This window comes from Lepeophtheirus salmonis, chromosome 13, assembly GCF_016086655.4.
Source record: "Lepeophtheirus salmonis chromosome 13, UVic_Lsal_1.4, whole genome shotgun sequence".
NCBI lineage: Eukaryota > Metazoa > Arthropoda > Copepoda > Siphonostomatoida > Caligidae > Lepeophtheirus > Lepeophtheirus salmonis.
In genome coordinates this window covers 16,725,411-16,749,459 of record NC_052143.2, presented here as the reverse complement: position 1 = coordinate 16,749,459, position 24,049 = coordinate 16,725,411, and the positions used below count along the sequence as shown (strand labels likewise).

At 29.9% G+C, this 24,049-nt stretch overlaps 1 protein-coding gene and 1 pseudogene across 2 annotated transcripts in view; one reads left to right on the top strand and one right to left on the bottom strand.

Moving 5' to 3' along the window:
- LOC121128236 (uncharacterized) overlaps nucleotides 1-24,049 on the bottom strand; it is a 389,803-nt gene that overhangs the window by 352,732 nt on the left and 13,022 nt on the right. The window lies entirely within an intron of this gene.
- Nucleotides 18,351-18,477, top strand: LOC121128792 (U2 spliceosomal RNA; annotated as a pseudogene).

Below are 24,049 nucleotides of genomic sequence, written 5' to 3'. Positions count from 1 at the left end.
GGAAAAAAACAAGGACATTGGCAAGAAGTACTCAATCAAAACTAATCTTATTCTAATCAATATCTTTGAAATTGAAAACATTTCTTAAAATAATCACCGATCTATCAATTGTTTATCTATTTTTTCTTTGTCGTGTAAATTTCCACATTTTCTTGTAATTATGGATCGGAAAATAACCCAAATTGATAATATTTACCTCCAAATAGAAATTATCCTTTTATATATTTTTTATCAAATATGAAGAAGCTACGAAATTTCTAGAAATTAAAAAAGAAAAGTTTAATTCATACAAAGTACGTAATCTGTTCTTTCTTTAGTAAAATAGTTAATCTCACTAATCTCCCTTTATCTTCAATAATTTTCCTAAGAGGAAAAAATGTGCCTGGAAACATAGTACAACAATAATCCGAACAGTTTGTATAATTAGCTACACGAATGTAACAGATTACTACGAATTAACATTTTATTAACGGTAACATGACAAGAAAATGTATGATTAAAATTAAATCAAAAATCTTTAATTTAAAAATCCCAACCTTTGTGCAAATTAATTACATTTGAATTTTGTGAATTTTATTGAATTAGATCCCAAACTATTACATGCTAAACTTATATGAATTAAATGTCAATCTAATGCACAGTAAATCTATTTCATATAATTGGAACTTTTATCTAAATAAAGTATTTTAACCCTTATTTTATTTTTACTTTTTATGTACACACGTCGCTTGAAGGTTCATAATTACCCTATAACACCCTAATAATAATAATGCCCCTTCTATCGACGTATTTATTTACAGTAAGGGACGAATTATTGTATACATACATGAAGAATCAACAAAATAATAACTAATTTTTCATTTATAAAAGTTAATTTTAAAAAAAAGTATTTTTATATCTATCACTTATTTGATAAATAGCTTTAAAAAGAAGAGTCTCTGTTATTGAGATTATATGTAGTCTCATCACAAACTATATAGATGTTTTTCATATCAATAGAATATGAGGACTATGTGATTGTTCTTATCTGTCAGTGGACAATTATGATTTATACTCGTGAGTTACTTTGTAGATTGAAAGGATATAACATATTTAAAGTAGAAGGTTATTATCAAACCAGACATGTTCTTTTCAGAATAAATCATATCCTACTTCCCATTTATAGTTATTAGTGAACTGGTTAAAGAATAAATCTCAAAAATAAAACGTAAAATAAATTACATGATAAGTTAAGATAAAGTATTAAAATTTATACATACTTTTATATGTTTGGATTTTCAACAAGATATAATTTTTGTACTTTTATAATATAAACATTTATTGTTTATTTTTAAATTTGTCACACAGATTATTTTTCAAAGTCCTAGTTCTAATCAGCTTTTTCAGGCATAGGGAAATCTTCCACATCTGAAAATTTGTTAAGGACAGATTATAAGAATTTGGGTCCATTACCCATTTCTCTTCGTTATTTTGATGCTCGATTCGACATTCTCTCCTGGTGGCAGCATCAAAATTATTTCTGGTAGTAACACAATTAATATGTCCTAACATCCCCACCCTATTTTTTTAATCAATATATACCTGTCACTCTTGACGGGGGATTTTTCTTCGACAATTGCATTTATATCTTGGAATGTTATTATCATAGCATTGACATGAAGTGATATCAAACATTTCCTCACATTCATTAACGAACTTTTTGACAAAAGGACTATCAGTTTTCAACACATTTTTAGAAATCCTGTCAACTTTTTCGTATATTTTTTTTTATTTACCAGCAACAAAGCATTTGTTCATTACAGAAATGCTGAATTGCTACCATATTGACAAAACTAAACCAGCAGTTGTTAAATAAGCCTCTCTTTTAAACCATTTACCAAGACGAGTTTGATTTAAGTCTTGCTTTACAATTAAAAGGGATTCAACAATTTCTTTCTTTTTCGTCTATTTTCGCACTAAATCTGGGGAAGAGCAACGTTTATCTCTCTGTAGAAGTGAGAGATTTAAATTTGTTATATCATTGTTTAAAGCACATAAATCTTTTATATAAAGAAGAAAAAAAAGTTTATTTTAAAATTATTTTTTTTACTTCATACAGAAACCTTCCAGACAAAAAAAAGGGGGAGGAGTTAAATTTTTTTCTCTGAAGTTTTTTTTTAGTAAAACGGATGTCTATTTACTATTTGCAAATTTTGATGGGCCAGAATGCGTAATAGCTCAATTTTGGCTTCCCGTGATACTCTCTAGTGTCTAGTCTCTAGAGGCTTCAATCAATACGAAGTGAGTCATACTAGAGTCAGTCTACATAGTTCAGGTCTGCAAGAGATTAATGCCCTGTATTGAGGCAATTATAAGAGTTGAAGTCTCATATACTTTATAAGAGTTGTGCCAAGCACTATTTTCAGATGATTTTGTAAAATAAATGTAAAAGTGAAAAAAAAAAAATATAAGAACCACTACCAAGCATGTATATTTGTTATTAGATTTTATGAAATCCTTTACGGATTGTATATTTTTTTAATATCATTTTATTAAAAATATGGGTTAACACTTGTACAAGATTGAATATTTTTCTAAAATGGTTGTTTATAATAATGGGTAAATTGATAATAAAATAATTTTTGGCAAAATTGTGTGTATTATAAAAATTAATTGGTAAATACTAATTTTTTGTAGCTACCATTGAAAAAAAAAAGATACAAGAAATCAAGAGAAGAAACAAAATTTGTGAAGTAAAATAAAAATATAATTTAATTAACTTTGATAAATAATTGCTAAATATACAAATAAAACCTAAGCAAGGCATAAAAAGAAATATTTTAGGAGTATACTGTTTAAAATATTTGCTATAAAATGTCAGCTCAGAAGGAATAAGAAACCTTTCTATCAATCTCAGAGTATATAATATACCAATTCATTAACATGGAGTTAATAACGAATAAAAAGATTATTTAACATCTCCATGATTAAACCTAGAGTTTGTGAATAACTCAGAAACTAATAACCACCTACATGAATTTACAAAAACTTGCACCAATTTAAAACACATTTAAGTAGGAAAAAAATCAAACTTTTTTTTTAATGTGTTATTAAGAACATAAAATATATTTGCATTATATTCCACATCTTTATAGAGATGCTTAGCAAAAAAAATGACATATATTAAACCATCAAAATGAATAAAATATGATGTACGTATTAACTCATTTTGCAGTTATTATGAATGCATCAAAGGTTTTAACTTTATGAGTTATTAAGTCATCGTATTCTTTAATAAGGCATTAAATAATTTATTTCATCCTTGAGCTAACACCATCAATGGAAAGAGTAGAAATATTAACTTTAAAGAAAGCTTAAAAAATAATTTTAATATATAATAAAGAATATTCTATGATATTTCCTGTCTTCATAGAAGCTTTATAACATATCTCCGTATTAACATAAGATTCCAGGCCTATTTCATTTTTTTTTTCGATTTTTAATTTTTTTTAAATTAATTTGTTTGTTAAATGCTTATCTTTAATTATAAAAATGTTACCATTTTTTTTTTTGTAACTCGCAGAAGTTTCTGGGCATTTATTATTAAAATAATGCATTTTTATATTACTTTTTTACACTCAAGGGATACCAATGTCTCATACTTTCAATAATTATTACGGCACTTGATTTGTAGCCGATGTTTCTAAGGGCTAAAAAGTAGAACCAAATTATATGCTTATTTTCTTATATTTTTATTATAGTTGAAATGATATTGAAATTTAAAAACGAATGGGATGGAAAATTATTTATTATTTCAGAGATAACTAAATTTTATATAAAAAAGCAACAAACAATAATTTCTTAAGAATTAAATTCCAAGTTACAATAAAAAACAAAATATTTGATATTATAATTATTAGGTATAGAGCGTATTTTATGTTAATAATCAATGCATCTAATTAAATATTTAGAATAAAATATTTTTTTTAGTCGTATGTTATCTTTAAAAATGTTTTTTTTTCCGTTTTTTTCTCAAAATCATTCCAACATTCGAAAAAAAAACGTGATTATTTAAGCCCCCAGGTATTTGTTTTAAAACGACTATAATGTTTTAAATGATTTATTGATAAAGTCCACATTTTTTTAATGACTGATAATACTATCTGTAATACTAATAATTTTCAAAAACTTTTTCTTTTTTTTTACTTTTAGCTGGACCACAGTTGTGGGAAGCATGGCCAGAAGCCATAATTTATACACCCTATTATTCTTTCATTTATTTTTTTGCTGCAAATTCTCCTCACAGGTTTAACACTGCCACATTCATAGAACAAATGGAATGAGGATTATATGTGCTTCTTACTTAACTACATTTTATACTTTATAATGATTCATCGAAAAAATTTGTATTTAATATTTAATAAACTTCTTAATATTATCAGTTTTTCACATATACTAATGAACTAACATTTTACTTTTTAAGGAAATGATTTGTTTATTAAATATATATTTCAGTTATAAGTTTCTATTGTTTAGGTCTATTATACACATCCGAACTATTTCAAGTTTGAATATTCATTAGATGTCTTTTTGGATGTGAAGGACAATACAAGCCACAGAAACTCGCAACTTTTTATAAAAACGTGTCTTAGTCTTTAATATGTACTGACACAATCAAAATATGCCTCTGTACGCCTGCAAAAATAAATTTTGAGTTATTTAACATGACATAACATTAATACTATGGCACAAAAATATTGTAGAAAATAACATGTCAAAAAAAAGGTAAATCTTTAATTTCTAGCAATATTTAGACAATAAAAAAATTACTTAAAATGGTTTATATAAGATAGATAGTCAGTTGTATTAAAAGGATTATTTTGATTTCCATAAGTTCCATGTAATTATAACCAAAAAATTTATAATGAACTTCTTATTTTTTAATTTGTTAGAAGTTGACATAGTAAGTCTAATATTTTATGATTTTAACAAAGGGAGATGCGCTTATCAAAATGGTCTAGGATGGCCAAAGATTTAATCATATATTTGAATTATTTTTCAAAGCATGTATCTATAACTTTAAATCATCTTTTATAGGTTTCTCAACACTTTGAAAATTTCTGAGCAAGTACAAGTATAAAGGTATACAGTATAATATATACTTTTTGTTTGTACAAGTAACAATAAAAACGTTATTAAAAATATATATACTATTGCCAATTATGATAATTCAATTGTTGCATTTTCATTGTATAAACGATAAATAATCGTTTAATTTTTGATATTTTACTTTAATAAAATTAATTTATAAATTATATAATCGTTAAATTGTTCCCAATTCTTTAAATGAGTGATTTATATTAACAACCAACAATAAAATCAATTAATAGTTGTTTATAAACAATGGGTTATGATATAAATAAATGAGACATTAGAAGACTTACTAATTTTAAATGCTAAAAATTACACTTACTACTAAATCACGTTATATCAGCAACATCCACAGAATTAGGCCCAAAAATTTGTAGTAGGATTTAATTACAATTTTACGACGTTTAATTATGCAATAATGTGACAGCTGAATAACAAAAACCAAGCTTTGTTTTGATGACAAACAATGCATTGCGTGTATGATTTTTTCTGCACGCTTCACAGAGCGTTACATCTGGACTGCCTCCATGTGGCCCTCCTCCAGCCCTGATCTCAACCCCACGGACTATACACTTATTGTGTCTCGGAGAAAATTGTCTCCAACACCTCTCATCTATATTTCAATTCGCTCCGATCTGCCATTATGACCATGTGGTACACAATCTACAAGGGCTTTATCATGAAGAACTGTCAATACAAGTCTTGGTTCCCTACACTCTATGTATATGAATATGATGAATAAGAAAAACTATTTTTAATTAATTTTCTGTTGCTAAAGTTTGAAGTTCTGGATAAAAGTATAAATATTTGTTATATAGAATAGAAAATAAAACAAAGGATCTTTTAGTAACGTCACAATAAGTTATTTGATACTGTAATTTACCCCTTTTTAAAGAACATTTATTTGATCATTTATACATATATACGTTACAGTTTTAAAATGTGTGTGTTTTTTTTTATTTATTCTCATAACAAAAATAATCTATGAAAATTACATTCAAAGCAAAATTTATAGACAATGAAACACAATACTAAAGCTGAAAGCTCAAACCAACAACTGACGTCCAATAAAATAAAATGCTTTCACAATTTGTTCTTCTCATATGAACATTTTTATGTATGTTTTTGATTACTTGGATATTGCAGTTTTTTATTAGAAAGTTATTATTCAAATAAGAAAATAAATTATAATATTAAGACAGATATGCAATCGTACCTTATTTGTAATTTATTTTAGGGAAAGCTAATATTAATGTAACTCCATAACTGACTAAGAAATATATTTTAATACAAAAAATAGACTGTATCGTTACGACAAATGTTTTGAATTAGGAGTAGGATGATTAGTTGTGTACATCTATTCAAGAAAATTTATAATCGTGAAAAAAAAGTATTTTTAATAGACACTTTTCATTTCAAAATCTGTTAAATATTTATTTAATTATGGAGTTTAATTTTATAAAACATATATTTTTATTGTATATTTTTATGCATTCATACCAGTTCAGATAAATCAGGACCATCTTTAACTACACACTGAACAATTTGGAAAGCATTTAACTCGGTTATTTTAACTTTAAAGTGAGAGGTTGAGCCTTAGCTTTAAGTTGGTTGCACAATTTTAATTCAATACAAGTATTTACGACGAAGGAGACCCGGAGGAACACCATCATTTAATTTTCTTGAGGGAAAGACAGTCCAGCATACATTAAGAACATGCTCATATATCCAAAGAGCTATGACATAAACAACTGCTAGAAGGAAGAGGGGGAATATTAGAGAAAAACCTATAACCAGACTGATAAAAAAGTCATAACGTCTCTACAAAAGACATATTCTTATACACAAAATGAAAGCCACCTGGGCTGCCCACGGAAGAAAATAGTGCAACGATTTGAAGTCCTATGATGAACAAGTAATCTTCTATTCGTATGAGAAGAAATGGATTGTCGACAGAACCCACAACATCTAGAACAACAAATGGTTCTCCACAGAGTGAGAAAATGTCCGATAAGTCTTTAAAACCAAGTTTAAAAAAATAAGAAGAAAGTTCAATCTCTCTCCCCCCATCTTCCTTGAGCCAAAGTAGAGGGTTGGTGCCAACAGGTACTGTGAACTCTTGTCTTACCAAGTGATCCCTTGGATGAAAAATGAGGGCAATGGTCTGAGTTCCTGTCCGGATATAACTATACGACCCTGCAGAATTACTAAGCTTCTAGTTTCGAGATATGACAGATCTCTATTTTTCTAACAGTTTGCCATATTTCCTAAAAAATTGATGAGAAGAAGTTTCTTTATGCTCTTTAACATCTGTTCCAACAATTTTTTTAGTTTATTAAAATGAAACTACGCATTTTGATTGGATATAGATTTTTAATAAAAAATACTATTATTTTTTTTTTCACAACTTACGTATTAAATTGTAGCTATAGGTACCAGGGCGTGCAAAATTATTTACCAATTATGTAAATATACTTTTTAAGAGGTTTTGTGGCAACCAATCTGATTGTCTCGTATTTTACTGTTAAAATAAACAAAAATCCTTCCCGTGAGAGCGTAACAACTTCCACACGTGAGACCATGTCCAATCAGGAAACAAAGAGGATCGAAATTGCAGCCCTCCTCCGAGCGGAAGTGCCTCATAACAACATTAAGGAATAGGTTGGGGCCCCGTTGAAGACAATTTACAACGTTTCCAAGCCCTTGGAGGCTGGGGGTGATCTCAAGCATTCCCCTGGGGCTGGCAGGAAGCCCACTGTCTCAACAAGGCAAGTAAAGGTAGTGTTCAAGAGGACTCCCAACAGGTCCATTGCTGACATGGCCAGAAAGACATGGAACGTCGAGATCAACTGTTTCAAGGGTATTGAAAAGGGCTGGAGGAAAGTGTCTGAGGCGTACTGAACGCCCTCTACTAACTGAACGTCAGCGAGAAGTCAGACTTGAGCGTGCCAAGAAAATCTTGAATGATATCAAGAGCTCATCTGACCACATCATCATTTTTTCAGATGAGAAAACTTTTAAGGTAGATCCTGTTTTCAACAGGCAAAATGACTGTGTTGTGAGCTTTGGAGATGTGCAAGATAAGCCCTGCAAAAAACGGCAAAAGAACATAAATGCCTTAAAGGCTGCTGTCAACAAGGCCTCGGCCTCCATGGACGCCTATTACATCCAGCAAGTCTATTGCAGCTTCAGACGTCGCCTGACCAGTGTCATTGAGTCAAATGGTGGCTACATTGATTAAATTTAATCACAAGCTATTTTATTATTCTAAAAATGTATGGATAAATTGTTTCTCAAGTCATTCGAAATGTCATTACTGTCAGCAATATGTTCTGAACAAAAATCGGTAAATAATTCTGCACGGCCCGGTATATAGTTATAATTTGGAATTTTCACGGAACCTCGTGTGAATAAAAACTTTTAGGTGTAAAAGTGTAATTATTGATAATGAATTACCAAAATATATAAGAATAAGTGTTTTGGTTAGTGTTTCCTATACTTATACCTATACACTATACAAAGGAGAGAGACACTAATTCAATTAAGTTTCTTCTCCCATCCCGGGTAGATGGGATGAAAACCCAAAAAATTATCTTCAGAATCTGGAGTAACCGAAAATGGTAATAAAGACATTATTCTTGAAGAAGTGAGGTAGGAAACAGCAATCTTGGGAGTAAAAAGAGGCCAGGGATGTCACTGTCAGAGTTGCCAAGTGGGAGAAGGAGAATTGAAGAAATAAAAGTCAATACTAAAAACTTTGAACAACCTCTGAGAAATACTAGGGTTGAAGATATCGGGGGAGAAAGCCAGAAAATTTGCTCAAACTCGGTAGTCAGCATCAATAAGTAATCGTTGGTCTTTATGGGAGGACAGAAAAAAGAAACGAGGAGCGAAAAACATGAAAACAGTAAAGATGATGGTACAACATTTGAAAAGAAGAACACACTGGAAAAGGTTTATCCCCTACGTCGTTAGAGAATGCAATGGTGAATGAGGCAAAAGAATCGTAATGTACCCCATTAATATATTTTATATAGCAACAGACGGATTTATAATTGATACGTCGGAAGTAATTGAGTTTTTGAGAACATTTAACATTTAGACCCAAATTCACAACAAAAATCCTACAAAATTTAGCCAAAAATATATGATATAATTATTTTTCCAAAGGTAATGAAACTCAAAGAGTGTTAATGAAAAACGCCATCATAGATTGTAGTGAGTTTACTAGAACCAAGAATGAAAAATAATTTAAGATTAAAATAAGACATGTTGTTAATGTCCTCGATCCCCAATTATTAAAAAAGTATCAGGAAAAGTTTGTTAGAAAAGGTAATTGAAAGACATAACATAGTCATCTGCTTTGATACCAGGGTGACAAATAATTCGCACTGCGCATATATGACTAAATATATAATATTTATTTAAATAAAGCATGCAAAGACATAGACAATCAACCATGTCGAAAAGTTGCCCTACTATCAAACAAGGGCTGAATTCGAGAAAGTTGGAAGAATCAGACGACGCAAATATGATAAAGGCGAAGATTGACATCTTTGTTTGCAGTACTTTTTTAAAATTAGTATATGCACCCTCAGGAGATTTATTTAAAAAAACTTCTAGAAAAAGTAACAGCTAAAGATGACAAATCAACTATAATTACTGGAGACTTTTATGTTTCAATAGTGGAAAAAGAGGAAACGTGAAAACTATGCCAGAACCCACGCAAATAAGGATACCATTAAAACCGAGATCCAAAACAACATTATTGTTGAAATTGGAAAAGTTCTAAGCAATCAAAACTATACCTATTTGCACTACAGAAACTCAATCATCAGCAAGATTAAATTACCTTCTATTCAATGAAGAAATATAATGTATGATAGAAAACTTAAAAGTAATTAAAAGTGGTGGTATATCTGATGACTAATTTCTACTTGCAAATATTGCAGAACTGAAAAGGAAAAAATACCGACCATACAGGAAAATGAATAACGAATTCTAAAATCCTCAAATGTCTGAGTAAGAATAGAGGAGCTGTTTCCAGAAATACATGATGAGATGGAGAAGGTGAGGAAACATCAAATGCAATTAAAAAATGCACATGAAAACAAAATATATACTCATGGAGGAAGGGAGGAGAAAGGCAAAAGAACAAAGTTCATACAAAGAAAACATATTGAACTATTACAGTCAGGAGATGTGAGTTCAGAAATCGAAATACGAGACATTATGGAGAAAGAAGTAAAGTCGGCATTTATCACAGCAAGGAGAATTGGTTGAAATATCAATATAAAAACATCAAAATAATCAAGATGTACAAAAAAAGATATAACTACAACAAGTTATCCCTTTATGATGAAGAAGGACAACTGAGAGACGATGAAGATACAGTGCATAAGATTGTTCAAGATTATTACAACAAAATATTGATATATCTGAAAACGCAACTAAAAATTCAAAATTTCATTTCAAGGTTAAATTATCAAACAAAAAATTATTAAAAGAATGTACCATTAAAAAAGTATATGAATACACTAATTTTATAAAAAGTTTCCTTATACAATCCCTATTTTAACAAACTACTTTTACGAAATCTTACAACAACAATCTTTTCCCAAAGAAATGAATGAAGGAATTTTAACACTGTTAACAAAAACACAAATTATGCATATAACTTGAGACCTATTACACTCTAAAATGTACAAAATTTTATCTGGATTATCCCCAACTCTAGAAGAAGTTTTACATAGTTCACAGTTTGTTTGAAGAAACATCAGACCAATTAGCAATTCGAGAAAGGATAAGATGGCAAGACAAAATGAATAAAAAAATGGCTGCGGTTTTCCTTGATTTTACAAAAGCATTCGACACAATATCGTACAGTCATAAAATTAATCAGCTTCATACTTTAAATATACCTTTAGGATATATAAATCTGATGGCATCTATCTTAAGCGGATCAAAAAAAGAAATTTCCCTATGCGGAGAAGTAAAAATGAATATGGAATCAGGATGCCCACAAGAAGACCACTGAGGACATACTAGATGGCACGAACATAAATGGGAAAAAATATGTAAGTATTTTTTTATGTAAACGACGCCACTTTCCTATTTGACAAAAAATACATAGAAAAAAATATTAATAACTTTGTAATCATATTAAAGGAGTTTAAATACTTGAATGGACTGCATATTGGAACAAATCTATATATATAACATCTATACCGGAAAAGATATTTTAAATAACATGGAAATGCAGGAAAAAGAAGAAGTGGATCTTTTGGGAATTATAGTAAACACAAACCTGTACATATGAAGGGATATCACCTATATGGAAAATGCTCTTCGAAAACGGATAATATCCGCCAAAAAGAACAATTTCAACCTAATAGACAGAATAAAAATGCTAAATCAAAAATTTATTTATTTACTGAACCATTGGTTCAATGTAACAATCTACATCTATACGATAAGTCAGAAATTTGTGAAAATTGGTCAAAAATGTGAAAATGAAATCATAAGGCGACTTAAAAATATAAAAAAACCACAGAATATACTTGGGAAAATATATAGGTGGATTTGGAGTAATAAATTTAGATGCCCACTGGATATTGATCACATGTTCGATGACAAGAGAAAAAACTCCAAAAATCATGGGGTCTTGTAGAGAGAATTAATTTAGGATAAGGATTATGGGGAGATGCAATGAAGAACATAATTAAAAATAAAATGGAGCCGCAATCTCTCTTCAAAAATATAGATTTAATTTACTTGACTATCACTAAAATTAAAACGTTAAGTAGAAAAGGAATAAAGACCGTCGAGGAATTAATGGGATCAAACAATAAAACGGATCCACGCATAGCACTACTGAATTTGCAATTAAACTCAAGATATAAAAATGAGGTAAGGAATAAATCCAAAAATTGTTCTAACCAATTAATGAGGGGTAAAATTTTGGAGGGAAGAGGAAGTAAAACGATTTTTTTGTATCTGTTAAAAAGGACTGGAATTGAGACTGGCAAGTAGACAAATGTCTGCTATGGAATTAATGGCAGGAATCTAACTTCGAGTCCAATGTTCAACAAATATAAAATTGCATCCGGATCGTACAATATTGGAAACCTAGAACCGTAGGAAGGAAATTTGTTCAAGTGTTCTGGATGAGGGGAAACAATAAAAAAAAATAAGTTGTATCCTTCTAGGAAAATATTAACGCAATAAAACACACTTCACTTCACTTACGAAGAGCGTGGAGGCATTTATGGGGAAACATATCAGAGTCTTATATTAGGAATGGTTTAATAGTAGATAATGAGAGGTATGCGTTAGTCAATAAATGCATTTTTAAACTCCGTATGAAAGTAATTGCGGTGATGGCGAAGAGACTTAATATAAACTAAGGAATGTAACGGTGGTGACGTGGGAGCTCCCAGAGATCGGCTCTGGTGATTCGATGTCGGCTTGATGCAATACGACGTCAGTATGATCTCACAACACCAGGACCTAGTTTTATTGAGCAAGATTTAAAGAATCTAGTTTTTACATAATATTCTAGTTTTTCGAACGATACTCACCCGTATAAAATCTATTAATTAGGTCACTGAAGATACACTATCGCTTCCGTTGGTTGCTTAATAATATTTTTTAAATATTATTAATGAGAGATATGGTTTGTTTCCCATTTTTTAAGTGCTACGTTAATATGTTGATGATATTCCTATTTATTGAAATTATTTACTTGTAAAGCTTGAAAGAAGAGGGGGTAAAAAAGACATGGCACTGGTATTGCCCCTTTTGATGTGTTTTTTTATGTGTTTATTTGATTGGGCAAATTATACCTATATATTTGTAAATACGATTTAATATGTGGAATAAAGATATGATAAAAAAAATATTGTTATTATTAAATTAATTTACACGATTTATATAGTTGCTTATAGTTTCAAGGTCTCATTCTTAGGGGGGGGGATATTTATTATAAGTGCCGCTATACATCATGGCAAAGGGCTTGATTATATTTATATATTAAGGTAATTAGTATTTTGTATCATTTTTTTGTTAATCCAAAGTATTCCAATCTACAACTTTGTGATCACTCCCGTGTTAAAATTTTAAAATAAAATATTACTACGACAGTAGCACTTTAAATTATTTTCATAACTATCAATTGTAAACAATTGTACAATGTACTTTTGTAAATATGTATTTATTAATTAAAGTCTATATTTTTATTTTGTTTAAGTTATTTAGCCTAATAATATATTTCATAATTGATTAATTTATTAAGATTTACACTAATTTATTTTTAACCATCTAGATATGTAGTAAACACATAAAAAAAAAATTTTTACTACTCTCATTGGTTTTGCGTATATTTATAAGTGTATTTCATTAAAATCCATCAATAAGTTGCATAATTGTTCTTTTCCAGAATGCTGTAGTAGTTACAAGGCATCGAAGTCTAAAAAAAGTGACTGTAGCGATTACTTTTCTTAGTGTGTTACGTTTTGTTATTCTATATTTTCAGAAAAAAAAAACACCAGATAAATATTAAAAGAGATTATATCTTCAACAAAAAAATCCACATGAAAATTTTCACTAATTATAATATATAGAGACAAATTGCAGAAGATCTAAATATCCTGGAAATTGTTTACATTAAATTTGATGGGAAGAATTATTTTGATTTTCCGATATTTCAATCAAATTTTCAACGTCATGGTAAAATAATTATTTTCTTAAATGAATGATAACTTTCAAAAAAATATAAAAAATACTTATATTACAATGAAAGCTAAGTTGGCTGGTTGGTTGGAGTTCTCAAAATTTCATTAAGTGGGTCATTGTAGTTTTTTCAACGAAGTTTAGAGAAGACCAAAATATGAAACATGTATACATCATGCTAAAAGAGCCAAAGAGTTTTAAATTTGAGTATGAGAAAATGAAACTTCTAGTACATTTCTTTCCCACCTGAGTGATTGACAAAATATGAATGCAATATGTAATGTTGGTATAGAAGAATCACAGAATGCAGACCATCTTATAAACAGATGTACTGCACTTTCGTACGAAAAATATCAAGTAATGCAAGAAGAAAAAGAAAATTCCTGTTCTAAAACTTGGGAAATGTTCAAAAATAAAGAGAAAAATAGATAACAATTTCCATACTTAACTAGCAGTCAGGATCTGCTGTAGCGGAACAATTATCCAAATGTGTGGTTGTATTCTTTATCTTAGTATTTAATTTATATATATGTATATATTCTCCTCACATGTATGTCTACAGTAAACAACAATAAATTTTGAATAACAATGAAAACAAAAGGATTCTGAAATTGAATGATGGGGATTGAAATTATAATTTATTTCGTTTAACATTTTGATAATGTTCTTCACCATTTATAAAAAATTTTATTTTCTAATTATTATGCACAATATCATTATAATATTAAATAAATCCATAAGTTTACTAAAATCGACTCTTATTTAGAATGATATGCCTGTTCATGAAGTAAAACCTAAGATTGCCCCATATCGCATCTCCTCTCAAATGCCTTCACTTTCATTTAGTTTAATTATTCTTTGATTGATATTTTACATGGATTTGCACAAGAAGACAAGATTTCGTATATTATATAAAAGATGAAGCTAACCACTCGGGATTCAAATCATAGTGGGCATTCTTCAAGTATGATATCAGTGTCTTTTCTTTGGGGAAAAACATCCATTCCTATATGATATATCCCCATATTTATGTACGCTGATACTGATAGTGATAACCTACAACAAAATCTCAGCGTGCTTAATTATAAAGACATCATCAATATATGATATAGTGACTTGTATAGTATTTGGTCAATCCCTCGTATTGTGTAAATTAGGAAAACTCGTATACTATTAATATTCGGTATCCTAAACAATTATCAGGAAATACACTAGTTATCTCGTAGAAAAATTTGAAATTTTGAATCCCATATGGAAACAATGAAGTAGATACATATTTGCCTCGTGATGAGGGGAAGAAATAAGGAACCTGGACGGTTTGCTGCTGTTCAGAAAAATACTTTTTCAATTATTACGAGTCTCAAAGATATAATTAATGACATTATCTGTTACTTTTAAGTAACAAAATGAAAAAAGTGAGCTTCACAAGTGTCTTGGATTATGAGCATCCTAATAGAATATAAATTCATGGATAAGAATAATAACAAAATGAAACACACTATTACTATTATGTGTAATTTATCTCAGATAAATGTTTGAGTAAGAAAGCGTGCAGTACATCCTTTTTTAGTCCCCCTCCCCTCCCTCCTGCCAAACAACAACAACCAGGCGGCAAACCAGTGGGCAAAAGAATGAACCTGTTCTTAGATCCGGCCCCAGTATAACAAATGCAAGGCAAATAGGTACATCTCAAATTTAAAATTTTGAAATATAAAACATTTAAAGAATATAATAATAGTAGAAAATCATGAAAAGATAGATCCTAGATCCCTTCATGCATCACTAATCTTGTGAACATACTCTTCCAGCCTTGGTTGATTTTGCTTGAGTTTATATTTAAGCCCGAATATTATCCTTTGGACTTTAAAAAAAATATAATCAATTTCCAATTTTTCTTTGTATGTTGATACTAGAGAATCCAATGTATAAAGTAACTGGTCGTAATTTTTACGAATATTACACTACACCATTTTAACAACAGAAGCCGTTTTCGGTAAAAAGTAAAACAAATTATATAAGATCTCATTGTTTTCTTTAGATAAGGTACACAGTTTAAACACGACATTTTGTTTCGACTTATTAGTAAGAGGAGTAAAGGTTGCCATTCGGTATCTCAAACGTTTTTAATAAAAATCGTTGAAATTGTTTTTAAGCATTGTTTTAAGGTCTAATACCTATATCATTTATTCCAGGTCCAGTTATTAGGTTACAGGTTTTGGAACGGTAACATGAGACTAATCTCTTGGTTCTAATTAATAGAATGAAATTTTCTAGCCTTTTTTTTTTTTACGAATTAAATCTTGTTATTTTGATATCAACATATTAAACATACTTCCAGAGTTCATATCTTCCAAATAAGAAAAACACTAATAGACCTTTTCATCATTTTGAATTTGAAATAACTGTATTTGAAATTATTTAAAATACGATATTTCATTTATTTGCCTTCATTTATTAGGTTAGTTTAGATTGTCTGCACCCCAAATTTTATAAAATTGATTTAAATCAGTTTGAAATGATTATAAACTGGACATTTAAATACTCAAATCTTAAGATTAATTTGTGTTATTTTGAGTTAATGTGAACTGGGTATCATCTTTTAACCCGAATATTAACTTTATCAAGAAAGGTTGTTCAATAACAAAATTTAATCTTGACGTATTATAATATTTGTAACCTAAATATTAAATTAATTAGTCATACAACTTGTTGGTAGAAATCTGTAAATAAATAAAAAATAGTTTAATTGCATAAAGATAGAGGGGCCAGCATTTATTGATGCGTTAAATGTCAAGGAAAAAGACACCATTTTATAGATACGTATATGATCTTCCTAAAGTAAGAGAAAGGAAAAGGTTAGACTGAATCATGATAAGTTCAAACAGAATCAAAATATATTTAATGCAATTGCATACACTAGATCATAGTAAATGAAATTCGATTATTGTTAATGAGATCCCTCTTTCTTCGGCAGATCTTGATGACATTGTGCAGATCCAGTTTTGCTGTTGTACGGGTGATGGACATCGTATCAGGAATGTATGATACTGGCATCATGCTCGACTCTCCTCCAGGGATAGAAATTGCATGGGTTCAGGTCCAAGCTGTTTGCAGGACAAAAATCAGGGCTCCAAAAGTAGGGGAATTTTGTAGCCCACACATCCTTCCCTTATTTTGCTAGGTGGGCCTGTTCATTGTCTTGTTGGAAGGTGTAATATCGAGGGAATGTAAATTAAAAGAGAAGAAACCATAACCAGTTCAATGGTTGATCTGGATCCGCATGAGGTCGATCAAGCCTGCTAAAGCTACCTGCGCCGTGTGACTAAAGTTATCAAGAGAAGTAGAATTCATTATGAATATTTGAATGACATTATATGTAGTTTCATTACTAAAGATTTCATTAGATCTGTTTTATTCAGCTTAGACTAATGAGGAGGGGAGAAGGAAATAAACAAAGACATGTGCAAAAATTACTTTGATGTCGATCCTTAATTCTACTGTCGGTCCGACTAGTCTTTTTTTAGCACATAAGAATATTGAATCAGGTTTGGAATTGTATTGAATATTAACTCACTATTTTAAAATTATATCAAACTTTATAAACTAGAGATATACTCTACACTACTCATATTTTTTTTTTATATTTCTCAACTTCTAAGCAATATAAGGAATTACATTTAAGTGTCGTTGAAAATTTTGTTCCAGCAAAATTATGGAACGTGTTTTTATATCTCATGAACTACTCAGAATAGTGTGTTGAAATTTGGCACACTTCATCTACTCATGAATTTGAGCTTGTTTGCCAAAAATCATCCAAATCTGTGTCGGGGACATATTTATTATCGGTTTGACATGGAATGACCCATTTGGGGTTTCTTTTTTTACCCAATTCACTAACAGCGTAATAAAAAGAATATTTACTAACGGAGAATTAACAAATATGCAAGAAGCCTCTAATAATTATCTTTTGGCTAACTATGTAATCTTTCCAAAAGCTTATTTAAAAATAGTATTATTGCATATACATTTTGAAATGTACCCCCTTTTTAGAAAGTCTGTGTATAAAAACTTTCTTTAAGAAAGATGAATATTCCATTGTGTATGTTTATGTTTCATGTATGAATACCCTTTTTGGAATCGTTTTGTACGCTCAAGAGATAATAGTTTATTTATCTGGATAGTAGTTATGTATATATTTAAGAAAATATTTTAATGTTACTTATCTGTTTATTATGGTCAAGATATAAATATATATCTTTTCTAAATAATGTAATGTTATTAAGTTTAATTTGTTCCTTTTTATTCACAAAAAAACCTATTAAAAACATGTATAGTAGAGATGAGGTAACAGTATTATTTTAGATGTTGTCGCACAAACCGACTTTGCCAAAAAATATGAAAAATAACTACTTTAGAAATCTTCTGTATTACTCATTGTTTTTCATAGGCACACTCACACATTGTTACTCAATGCATAGATGTTATCTCACATCACTTCTCGGCCTTTCAGCTAGGATTAAAGTGTAGTACCTTTTTTTATCAGCTTAATATCTGATATGAGGACTACTTAAGATATACTCTAGTTCAAAGCATATTCTTAAAAATCAAAAACTCTTTAAGATGAAAGCTGGAAAATCCGGGGAAATATTGATAGACTCGAAGAAATTACGAAGAGTTAATCAAACCTGATAAAAAAAAATATATGGCAAACAAACTTTTTAGAATAACATACCTTTTTAAATAGAACCAAATTCAAAATAAAATATATAGTTGATTTGTATTTGGATAGATAATAGTCAGATTAAGAATCCTATGCATCCATCTATAGGGACGGTCTAAAGACGAAGACGAAAACACTTGGGTTGGATTACTCATCACCAAGGGTGATTCATCAATTTTTTATTCAATAGTTTCATTGAATAAAGAGGCTTCTGTGTTTCAAGCAGAGATTTTCGCCATAACACAAGGTGTAGAAGCTCTTCTCAACACTGAAAAATAAAATGATGAGATAAGTCTCCCAATCCCCAATTGCCACAATCTTTAATCCACTTACTACTAGTAAAGAAGTTTTAAAATATAAAGAAACCATTATCACGGGAATCAGTGAGAAAAATATTCACATCTAGAATGGTGCAAAGGACATTATAACATTACAGGAAATTAATTTTCAGACCATCTTGTTAAGAGGGGTGCTGAGAGAAAAAACCAGTTTGTTATTGGGATGCCTCCAAGTTACATAAAGAAGGTAATTCCTGACTTCTTCTATCAATATTGATGTGACCAATATAAAAAAGATCCAAGTATGAAAAATAATATACTTAATAAGCCGAAAGTCGATGTGTCTCAAGCTCAGAAGAGAAAAATTGATACTCATTGTACAAGCCTACACTAGACAGTGCCCTATTCTAGCCCAACTAAGCAATTGGAAGGACATAAGCCCTACGTGCAATATCCCTATGGGAGATTTGCAAAGTGCAGACCATTTCATCAATAGATCCCCTGCCCTATCTTCTCCTCTTTCGTTCCACCTAAAGTGTCTTTGTTACGCAGATGACTTAAGCATGATTTTTTCGGGAGATCCAGTACAAATAATAAATTCCTTTGAGAGGACTTTAAGTTATGTATATGTTTTCTACATAGTTTCGGTACCAAAAAACAACCTGAGAAAACTAAAAATTTTTGCCAACATCATGGAATCATTGAAAAGGCATGGCTAGCCTTTAACACGACAGAAACCATGAAGTCCTAAGGGTCTTGGATTGGAACCGATTGTGTTGAAAAAAAATTAGAGGAAATTACCTAAAAGATTGGGAGGGGGGTTGTGGCCTTTCTTCAGCCTTCAATCTTTACACCTGGGACAAAGTTCAAGCTTGGAAGAAGTATATCATTTCGAAATTGATTCACGTTTTACAAGTAACTCCCTATTTTGAAAAAAATTCCACACAGATTCTCATGATGGAGATAACGTTTTTAAAATTAAATGAGAAAAAAAAATAATTGGAGAAGACAAATATATAATCACATGAAATATAGTAACCTTCCCCTCATCTATTCGAATAATTTCTTGAAATCGCTTAACTCCTACTCGATAGGGCAACATTAGACGGACGAACATTTCCAGAATGCTCATTTGTCAATGTTTTAGATAACAAGTACACAAATGAGGTCTTAGATTAATACAATTTAGCCTTTGGGAGTTACGTACCAGTTACAAGACCTGCATTGTCAATACATCTTCGATTGTTTTTTCCCAATATGTCAAATCTTAAAAAATCCATTCGAACTCCGACATGTGAACCATTTTGTTAAATAGCTGGAAAGAAGTACAATAAATTACCGTATAAGGAAATTCTTAAATGTTATAATAAATTAATTACGAGAATCATCGGAAAAATGGCTCAAGTATAGAATAATATCTGATACTCTACAACTTCATTAAATTACTTGCAAGCAGCTATGAGATGAAGAAAATATACACAACCCCCATTCCGCAATGATAAAAGTAGGATTTACAATGATGTCGATACTTAATTTTACTCCGAGTCCAACAAGGGCTTACACTGATAACTCTACAACAAATCCTTTAGACTTACTATTAGTCTTTTAGCTAACTATTGAATATTATATACTTATAGAAAAAACAATGCATACTCGTAATATGTCTTACACATTTTTCTATTGTATCAAGTTGAAGTAAATTATTATAGAGATATATTTGTTGAAATAATGAAATAAAATAAGTGTTACTATTTTATATATGTAATTATTTGAATCATATAAGACAAATCCTTTCATGCACAAAAGTTATATAATTTTTTTTACATTTAGAGCCTATAAACTACGTTATTGATTATTCTTTAATATATTATACAAATATTAAGTCACTGTTTCAGCGAACTAAGAATGAATAGCAACATATAAAAAGTCCACTTTTTCCAAGTACAAGTTTTCCAGGTTCGATGTGCAAGTTTCAGTCCAACTATCATATTGCCACTCTCATACTGGATCATAAAAAGTTTTTAAGACAACGTTCACAACGTTCTACTCTACAATCTATTCCAATATGATTATTTTTTCCTTCAATCACGGGATCTGAATCCCTGGGGGGTTATAGTGTATGACCTGTGAATCAGACTACTAAATGTTGGGCAGTCAAAGAGTCTGCCAATGAGTATTTAACTGGGATATCAGAGGCCTTCAAGTAAAGCAAACTTCACCACCGTTTTGACAGCCAATAGTAGTCTAATACTAGATTCATTATCATTAATGCCATTATTATTATTATCTTCCTCTCACTCTATCTTCTTTTCTCCCTTCGACCAACTTTGGCCTCACAAAACTCGTTACGAGGAGCAAGAGCAAAATTCTTAAGAGGATAAAATATAATAAAAATCTGTAAGCGAAGGCTGAAGCGTGCCAGCTGCAAACAGGATAGAAGAAATGAGAAATAAAACAATTATGCAATACCGTATTTTTCATTAAATTCTTTGCAGATTGGCCTCTCGTCTTTGAAGCGACTCTCTGTAAAAAAGAGACGAGTCGATATACGATATTTCAAGTATATCGGCCCTGGTGGGAGAATTGGATCCCAGACACGCTTGATTACACAATACACAAAATTATAAATCATTGTTTTATTCGTTCATTATAGTCTCAAAAATTTATCTTATATATATTATTATAGTTTCAAGATCTGCTTTAGGTTATATATATTTACATTTGACTTATCATAAGGATATGTGAATAAAACTTTACTGCCGAATCCCAAAGTGTACTTGGCAAATGACAACTTTGTCAAGTCACCCAGAAAATATCAAAATAGAAGCTTTGATAGCAAAAGCATTAACAGAAAGAACTATCAAAAAGGCAATACCTGATGGGATAGAGAAAATGTTCAAAAGATCCAATATCAACGTTTGATGGTTTTCATGGGAAGTAAATATTAAATAAATATATATATATATAACTTGAATTGCTACACGTCTTTCAAATGAAAGGAGAGAGCAACAGAAAAGAAGAAAAGATTATCTAACATAAGTGTGTACTTTGGGCAGTTAAAAAAAATCAACAAGGTAACCATAGCAATTTGAAGAATATTTAGAAAGAGAGCAGCTTAGCTGTTATGACAGTTTATTGGATTAGCCACATGCAGCTGTGATGAAAATGGAGGGAGAGAAGGAAATGAACAAGGTCATTGGCAAGAATTACTCTGAAGTCGATCCTCAATCCTACTCTGGGTCCAACATTGACTTAGAATTATAACTCCTCAACAAGGTTAAGGTTACTCTGTGTCTTTTATGACCACACATAAATGTTCAGCTAGATTTTGAATTAAATTGAGTTCAGTAAGATTGGAAGTTCCCTTTTTAGGAGTTAAATAATACAATATGTATTTTTTGAAGATAACTTATTCATTTAGAAATTATATATACAGTATATTTACAAAATTTATTTTTATTTCCTCCTTTTTCTATTTCATGACATAATATAATATGTTATATAGTGATGATAATTCGGAACAATGTTTTAAAATAAATCATGGACGTAGATTAGACCAGCTACAAGCAGCTGTGAAGAGAGGAGAACAAAAAACAAGTACGTAGAAAAGAATTGCTCCGATATTGATCCTCAATTTAACTCAGAGTCCAACAAGGACTTACAATTACCTATAGCTCTTCAAAAAATCCTCAAGGTTAGCTTCCTTGCTTTTATAAGCACAGACCTAGGTTTTATCAGACTTAAAAGATAATTGAATGTATTAGATAAGAATGTTAGCTCCTCCGAAATTAAAGAATAATAACATCAGCTTACGAAAAGAAAATGTATTCTTCAGCTTCCCGACTTTAAAAAAATCGCAGGGGGGGGGATGGAGGGGAGGTAAATAATAACACAAATATTTATCTTTAATCAACTACTAAGGCAAAGTACCTAAGTTTAATAGCATCAAATATCAATTTCCATGTTATTCTGAATAAATACCCCTATGAAAGTATAGGAATAGGAATTGAAAAGGAAGTAACCTTGTTGAGAAAGGCGTTTTTCTAGTGGTCGTTACTAGTAGAGATAACTACCAAAAATTCGACATCCAACAAATAATTAAAACGATTTGCAAATCTTCCAAAAGATGAATAAAAGTTAGTTTTTATCAGACAAGGGAAGTTTATTGTAGAAAAAATAAAATAAATAAGTGTTGAAAATATAAACCCTCCAAAAGTTTTATTATTTTTCATGGAATTTATGTGATCATTGTATCCTTGTATCTTAATTAATGAAATAAAGTTGCTTGAGGTAGAAAAAAAGATTTTTTGTTTTTTTTTCTACATTGGATTGTAACATAATGAAATTGTTATATTAATTACTTAAATTTTCCCGATTTTATAAAAGTTTAAAAGCAATAATTGTCCCCACCCAGTGAAAATGAATGAATTTTTCAAAAACTTTTATTATATTTAGGGATGTACTGATACCAAATTTTCAGCTGATTTCGTTTTTGATTCCGATATCATCTTCATAAACAATTCCAATTCCATAATATGTGTAAAGGAAATTCATAAACAAATAACAGAATTATTTACTTTTTTTTAATGTTTAATTTTATATTAATTATGTATAGGAAAAAAATACATCAAACTATAAATCATAATTAGTTGATAGTAAATTTGAATTTTAAAAGTTAATTGCTCTCTGTGTATATGAGTCAATTTATTTTTAGTTGGCTCATATTTGGGAGTTTGACGCCTCTCTTTTACTAGATATTTAAAGTCAACTGCTTCACTTATAAATAAAAAAATACTTACAACAATGGCAAAAGGCTATTTTCTATGGATATTACTGATTTGGCCCACATGAGATCAAATAGTCTTGAACTGTCTCCAGTTCCTAGCTGAGTTTTATATGCTTACACTAGGAATTGAAATATGTATAAATCAGTTCTAGAGCTCAGACTCGTGTCTTTTTTTAATGGATCTGGGACGGAAACTGATGATTCCAACTTGACTTTGAAAATATGGAGTTGACTTCAGTTGGGTTATAAGTAATATCATTCAACGAACTAACAAAAATAAATCATTAGTGAAATAGTTACTTAATGGTTTTAGATTAAATAGATCAATCCAAAGTGCACCGTTACGGACTTTTTGAATGATTTATGATGCAATAATAGTTTATGGGGACACAAAAATGTGGTTAT